Source organism: Natator depressus, chromosome 1 (assembly GCF_965152275.1).
Source record: "Natator depressus isolate rNatDep1 chromosome 1, rNatDep2.hap1, whole genome shotgun sequence".
NCBI classification, from domain to species: domain Eukaryota; kingdom Metazoa; phylum Chordata; order Testudines; family Cheloniidae; genus Natator; species Natator depressus.
In genome coordinates this window covers 5,878,873-5,885,141 of record NC_134234.1, presented here as the reverse complement: position 1 = coordinate 5,885,141, position 6,269 = coordinate 5,878,873, and the positions used below count along the sequence as shown (strand labels likewise).

Sequence of the window (6,269 nt, the reverse complement as noted above, 5' to 3'; positions counted from 1 at the left end):
TGAAGAGCAAGCTTGGTGGTAACTGTAACACTCAATCACCCAGTCAGAACACTCACAGCTGGACCCCTTTGTTATCGGCCTTCTCTTGTACCTGCTGTGCATTTAGCAAAATTCTTCTAGCAAACACACACAAAGTCTCAAGTCAATTTCTTAATTGAAGAATGTATTGGACTCTGTTCATTACCTGGGGACTTCCCAGAAAACAGTTCAAAGGGAGAAGACTTGAAGGCTTGAGGCACCTCTCTGTTTGGGTAATGGAGGCAGGGGAAGAGTTGACCGCAATGTTTGGAATCTGAGGCTACAAAATTCATTAATGTCTCCAGAACAGTTCCTTGAAATCACTCTACCAACCCATCGGTTTGGAGATGGTAGATCAACATTCTTAATGTCTTTACCTTCAGTAGTCCTTGATCTCTAAGGATTTATTGGGGTATTACCACGCAGAAAAGGATTTTCATAAGGTAATTCACTCATTTTGCTCATACCCAGGGTGATGGAACTATGCCGAGAGGGAAATAAACCTCTCCGGGTGCCTTTGTCATCAAACCATGCCTGCGGTCTTTCTTTCTGAATAACATCAAGGTCTACTGAATTAGTAGGTTGCCTCACCTGCCAATGCTGATAATATTGGAGCTCCAAGGAGAGAAGCACTGAACAGTGTTACAGAGGCAACAACATTCCAGGTCTTAACAATTCTGGATGACACTCTGAGTCCAGGGATGAGCAATTCTACTGTCTGGGGCAAGTCAGTGATTGTTTTGCCTCCTGCACAAAGTATTGCCACTGTCTCAGTCACTAGGGTTCCACCACTTCCCCATCACCACAGAGAGTTGTTCATAGAGATGGCTAAGGATAAGATTAAGTCTATAGAAGTCACGGATTCTTTGACTTTCTGAGACCTCTGTGACATTTACCACTTCAGCCCTGGGGCAGCGGGTGGAGGCTCCTGAGCTCTCCGTTGCCATGTGTGCCCAAGGAACCAGCAGCTTTCAGCCACCTCGGGCGGTGGAGGTATGTGGCACTCCAAGTTGCTCTTGGCTGTGTGGGGACCCAGATCTCTAAGCTTCCATTGGCAGTGGGAGCCATGGAGCTCTCTCACATGGGGCTGCAGCAGGGGCTCCGGACCTCTGAGGTGCTGGGGCTGCAGTGGGGGCCACAGAGCTGTTATCTGCAGTGGCAGTAGGTCCTGGACCCTCACCCCTCCTCAAGTGTGACTCAGGCTCTCATACTCCTGATAAGGTTTTAATCTTCCCCATTTCAGTCTCCCCCGCAGACCCTTGTGACCTGTTGGTAACTTTTACTAAAACTATCTGTGACAAAAAACCTTAGTCATGACTATTCAACTGGTCTTCCCCTCTTCCTGAAAAAAATTGTCTTTTGGGCCAAGATATCCACTCCCCAGGTGAACGCATTCTGGATGCTGTCGAGGGCTGTGGTCATTGCAGGCCCATGGACCGATTCAGGCAGTCCGATTCCAAACATAGAGAATCCTTCTAGGCAAATCCTTAAGTTACAAAAAGATACAAAAAAAACAGGAATACACATGTCCTCCAGCACAGTGAATTTCCAAGCCAAAACAAAGAAATCCAAAAGCATTTTCTAGCTAGATTTTTTACTAACTGTACAGGAGTTGAAGGGCTTTCATCCTTGATCTGTTCCCAGCAACCGTATCACACAGACAGAAAAAAGCTTTTCCCCACCTCCAGATTTAAAAGTACCTTGTACCTGGTCATTTTGGGTCAGGTGCCAGCCAGGTTACCTTAGCTTCTTAACCCTTTACTGGTGAAAGGATTTTCCCTCTGCCAGGAGGTACAACTCCTAAGATCTGCATAGTCAAGGAAGGCTGGCTTTTTTTACAGGTTGTTTGTGAGCATACTCTTCCTCCATGCCAGGGGTAACTGGGGAACCATGGTGCTCAAAGGACTTCTGGTCTTCCTCCCAAACCGCATCCCACTTAGTGCTGGTTCACATACTCTCTGACAATTTGACAGTTCCCTGATGGACACTGCAGGCCTGAGAAGATATCGTCTCTTGTGTCTGCAGAACTTCTGCAGGTGTATTTGACTACTTTGTCACGAAGCTCTTTCGTTTTGACCCCATAAATGATCGGGTTGAGCATGGGAGGGATGAGGAGATAGAGGTCAGCTAAGATGACATGAACATAGGGTGCGATGCCTTGACCGAAGTGGTGTGTAAGAATGGAAAAGAAGGTAGGGGTATAATATATCAGCATCACACAGATGTGGGCTGTGCAAGTGTTGAGGGCTTTCTGGTGGGCTTTCTGAGAGGAGATTCTGAGGACGGCCCTGGTGATCAGACCATAGGACAGGGCAATGAGCATCAGGTCAAACCCATTGATTACAAACATTAGCACAAAACCATATATCCTGGTGATTGTGATGTCCCCACACACCATCTTCACCATAGCTATGTGCTCGCATTGTGTGTGGGGGATAATGCGGTTGGCACAGAATGTCTGCTGACTCAGGATCAGGGGCAGGGGCAGAATGAAGAGAACAGCTCTTATCAAACCTACAAGCCCTAGCTTAGCTATTTGTGCCTTGCTGAGGATGGTCGCATATCTCAGAGGGTTACATATGGCAACGTAGCGATCGAAAGCCATTGCCACAAGAATGGCAGAGTGCATCACAGAAACCGTATGGAGGAAGAACATGTGGGTGAGGCAGCCAGCCACAGTAATGCCTTTCAAATTGAACCAAAATATGCCCAGTGCCTTTGGCTCAAAGAAGGTAGGTGTGGCAATGTCTGTAAGTGGCAGTATGCAGAGCAGCAGCTACATCGGCTTCTGCAGAGTCTGCTCCTTACCTACAACAGACAGAAGCGTGACATTTCCCAACAGGCTGATAATGTAGAATGTAAAGAAAGGGATGGAAATCCAGATGTGGGCAGCCTCCAGGCCAGGGATGCCCGTTAGGATGAAAGTTGAAGCATCAGAGTTGGTGAAGTTGAAAGGTGCCATGAAGCAGTTGATGCATCGCTACGACTCAGAAATGTTGAAGGTGCCTGTAAAGGGAGAAAAGCACAGCAAGGGGGTTATTATTTGTAACAAATAATGTGGTAAATATGTTATAGTTATGAACATTCTCGGAGTCTTCTTGAGTGAGGAGTGAAGAACCACCGACGATGTCACTCCCTGCTTTCCATAGATTTAGAATATGGAGGGAACCGTTTGTTTCAAAACTTGGTTTCCAAACTAGTTTGTGGGAAAATTACAGACTCCCCAAAATGGAGTCCAGAGTTATGTGGCCTGGTCACATGGCCTTGTAGAGTCATAGCATCCACTACGTATAATCTGTCTGAAGCATTCTCAGGGAGGCTCACCAGGTGGGAGATAAGTTTCTCTAAAGGCCTATTGTTTCCCCCAAAGTCTCATTGCCCTGAATAGGCCCTTCCCAACCAGCTCTCTAGACTGACATCAAGTTCCCTAGTGGGCGTTGCTCACTTGTAACTATATTTGAAATACAGAGAAGTCGTCAATATTCAGAACTTCTGACAAAAATCATCAATACATACAAATAGGATAACCATATTCAGAAAGTCATAACTTTTCCAAAGACATCTTACATGACCCATCTTGCATAAACTGTATCATAATTATGCTATAATCGTATAATCATATCATAATATCACAATGAACAACATGGGGTACATTGTTACAAAAATATCAAATGTTATTTCTACCAGTGAAATGCCTGAAGTTACAGAACAACAACAAATGGAAACAAAACCGAGTAAACGTTGTGACACCCAGATTGTAGTTATGTGGCTTGCCAGGGTAAAGAGACCCTGAAACTCCCCAAATGCACTCTGTACCAAGAAAGGTCCCAAAGCTGGCCTTGGACCAACAATCACAAAGAAAAAAATAATTTCAGCAGCACTGCCCACCTGTCCACCTACATGCTGCTTTGCGACCCTGTGATGTTCCCCTCTGGTGTTATCTGGACTGGTGATCTGTTAGGTCACACCAGTCCTTAACTTTGGTAGCCAGCCTTACCCTGCTCAGCTGTGAGAACCCCACTCCTGGGCTGTTCTCGCACAGTCTTTGGCATGTAAACTGCTCTTTGGATTATGCAACCTAATGACACTAGCCAATATCTCCTTTCCCAGACACAACCTTACTCTTGCAGTGTGCAGGTGTGCCCGCAGGGCACTCCAAGCTTATATGAGTTTGTCAGTTTAAGAAAGAAATGGAAATGCCCCAGGCTTGTTATCCCAAGGGGAGTCTCTTACACGCTTCAAACCAAAAGCACTGCTTCAGGTAGAATAAACAATAAATGTATTAAGTACAAAGACAGAATTTAAATGATATTCAGTGATAGGCAAAAAGTCAGAGTGGTTACCAAAAGAAAAGAAAATGTAAGCACACCGTCTAAACTCTCAATCCTATTAGACTGGGCAACATCTAGATTAAGGATTTTTCTCACCCCACTGGATATTGCAGTCCTTAATGTACAAGTTTCCTCTGTAAACCTGGGCCAATCTCCCCTGTTGGAGTCTTGTCTTCTTCTCAGTGGGGGCAGGAGAAGGGCCCAGTATGTGTCCGCTCTGTCTGTTTTATAGCCTCAGTCCATGTGCTTGGGGGGCACAAGTCCAGACATGTCTGGGGGGCATAACTGAGTCTCTCCAAGCAAGGTTGAGCAATTCCCTTTGTGGGGCCTCGTGCACGTGAGTCCTTGCATTGGAGCTCCCTTGCTGGACAAGGGCTCTTGATGGGTTGTTTGACGCCCTGTCTGGGGATTGGTCACTTTCCTTGCTGTTGCCTCTGGAGAGCTAATATTTGGCTTATTCCCCAATTTACAGCATGTTTTAGTAACCACCATACAACACCATAATCATAACTCCATATTCATTAATGACAGGTTTCAGAGTAACAGCCATGTTAGTCTGTATTCGCAAAAAGAAAAGGAGTACTAGTGGCACCTTAGAGACTAACCAATTTATTTGAGCATAAGCTTTCGTGAGCTACAGCTCATTTCATTGGATGCATCCGATGAAGTGAGCTGTAGCTCACGAAAGCTTGTGCTCAAATAAATTTGTTTGTCTCTAAGGTGCCACAAGTACTCATATTCATTAATGATACACATGTATGGATAGAGACATGACTTTCAACGATCATAACCTTTCCCCTAATACCTTACAAGGCATGTTTTATATGTAAAATCATGTTTATATGAAAATGAGGACTATGGCGGTAACAGTACGCTCCCCAGTGATAGAGAATGTCTCACCTCCCCCCTTAGTTTGCTACAAGAGGGTGAGCCACCGACTAGCTCAAAGGCAGGGTGTGTTATAGTTCTCTTGGCACCCAACCTTCAAGGCCATGAGGCGGTGTGCCTCAGTTTCCCCATTCAGACACTGCAAACCAGGTTTCTCTGCTATAATCAGATTTAAATCTGATTGCAACTATTAACTATGAACTAGACTTACCATAAGGTTTAACATCAGTCATCAAATTCTTATCCCAAAACTTTACATTCATACCTTTTTTTTATCACAGATGGGTGTTTACAAGTATCTTTACGCTACCACGCCCTCTGTTCAGATACTGTAGTGCGAGGTTAGTTTGTTCATTACCCATGGTGTCCTTTGACTCTCTCCCATGTAATCAGTCAATGGCTTGTCTTTCCCTCCAGTGTTCCCGTCTGTGTGGGCTATTAATTTAATCGTGTTTCTGGAATTTTGGTGCCTCAGGGTCTGGCAAGATCGTTTTTCAGGGGGATCCTGCACCTTGCCCCCTTTCCCTAGAGGATGGTGATCTGAGCTCCCTGGGCTGGGTGTGTATACCCTTTGATCAGACGCAACTTTTTCCCAGCAGCTTTCCCACGACTCACCAGCATGGAGGAAGACACCCCCTTCTCTGTCAGTTGGGCCATTTGTATTCTCACAAACTACCACCTGGCAGCTTCATGGTCTCAATTCCTCCGTTATCACGGGCGTTGGAGTTGCAACTAGATGTAAAGAGACACAGATCCTTTCCAAAAAAAATATTAAAAATAGCATCCTGAAAAACTGGGACCTGGATTGGGGTACCCTCTGCCACCCCTTCCTCTGTCCCCGAGAAGTCAGCGGTGGGACTGTTCCCCTCCAGGATGTCAGTTACACAGTTCCCTCTCAAAACCTGGGTCACAGGCTGTCAGGGTTCCCTCCCCACTCTGAGCTCTGGGGTAGAGATTTGGGGTCCCGCATGAAACACCCCCTAAGAGTATATCTACCAGCATAGGTGAAAAATTCCCCAAAGGCACAAATCA

At 45.7% G+C, this 6,269-nt stretch overlaps 1 pseudogene; it reads right to left on the bottom strand.

Annotated features, from left to right (window-relative positions):
- Positions 1 to 1,551: 1,551 nt before the first annotated feature.
- On the bottom strand, positions 1,552 to 5,930 carry LOC141979851 (olfactory receptor 52P1-like; annotated as a pseudogene).
- Between the last annotated feature and the right edge of the window lie 339 nt (positions 5,931 to 6,269).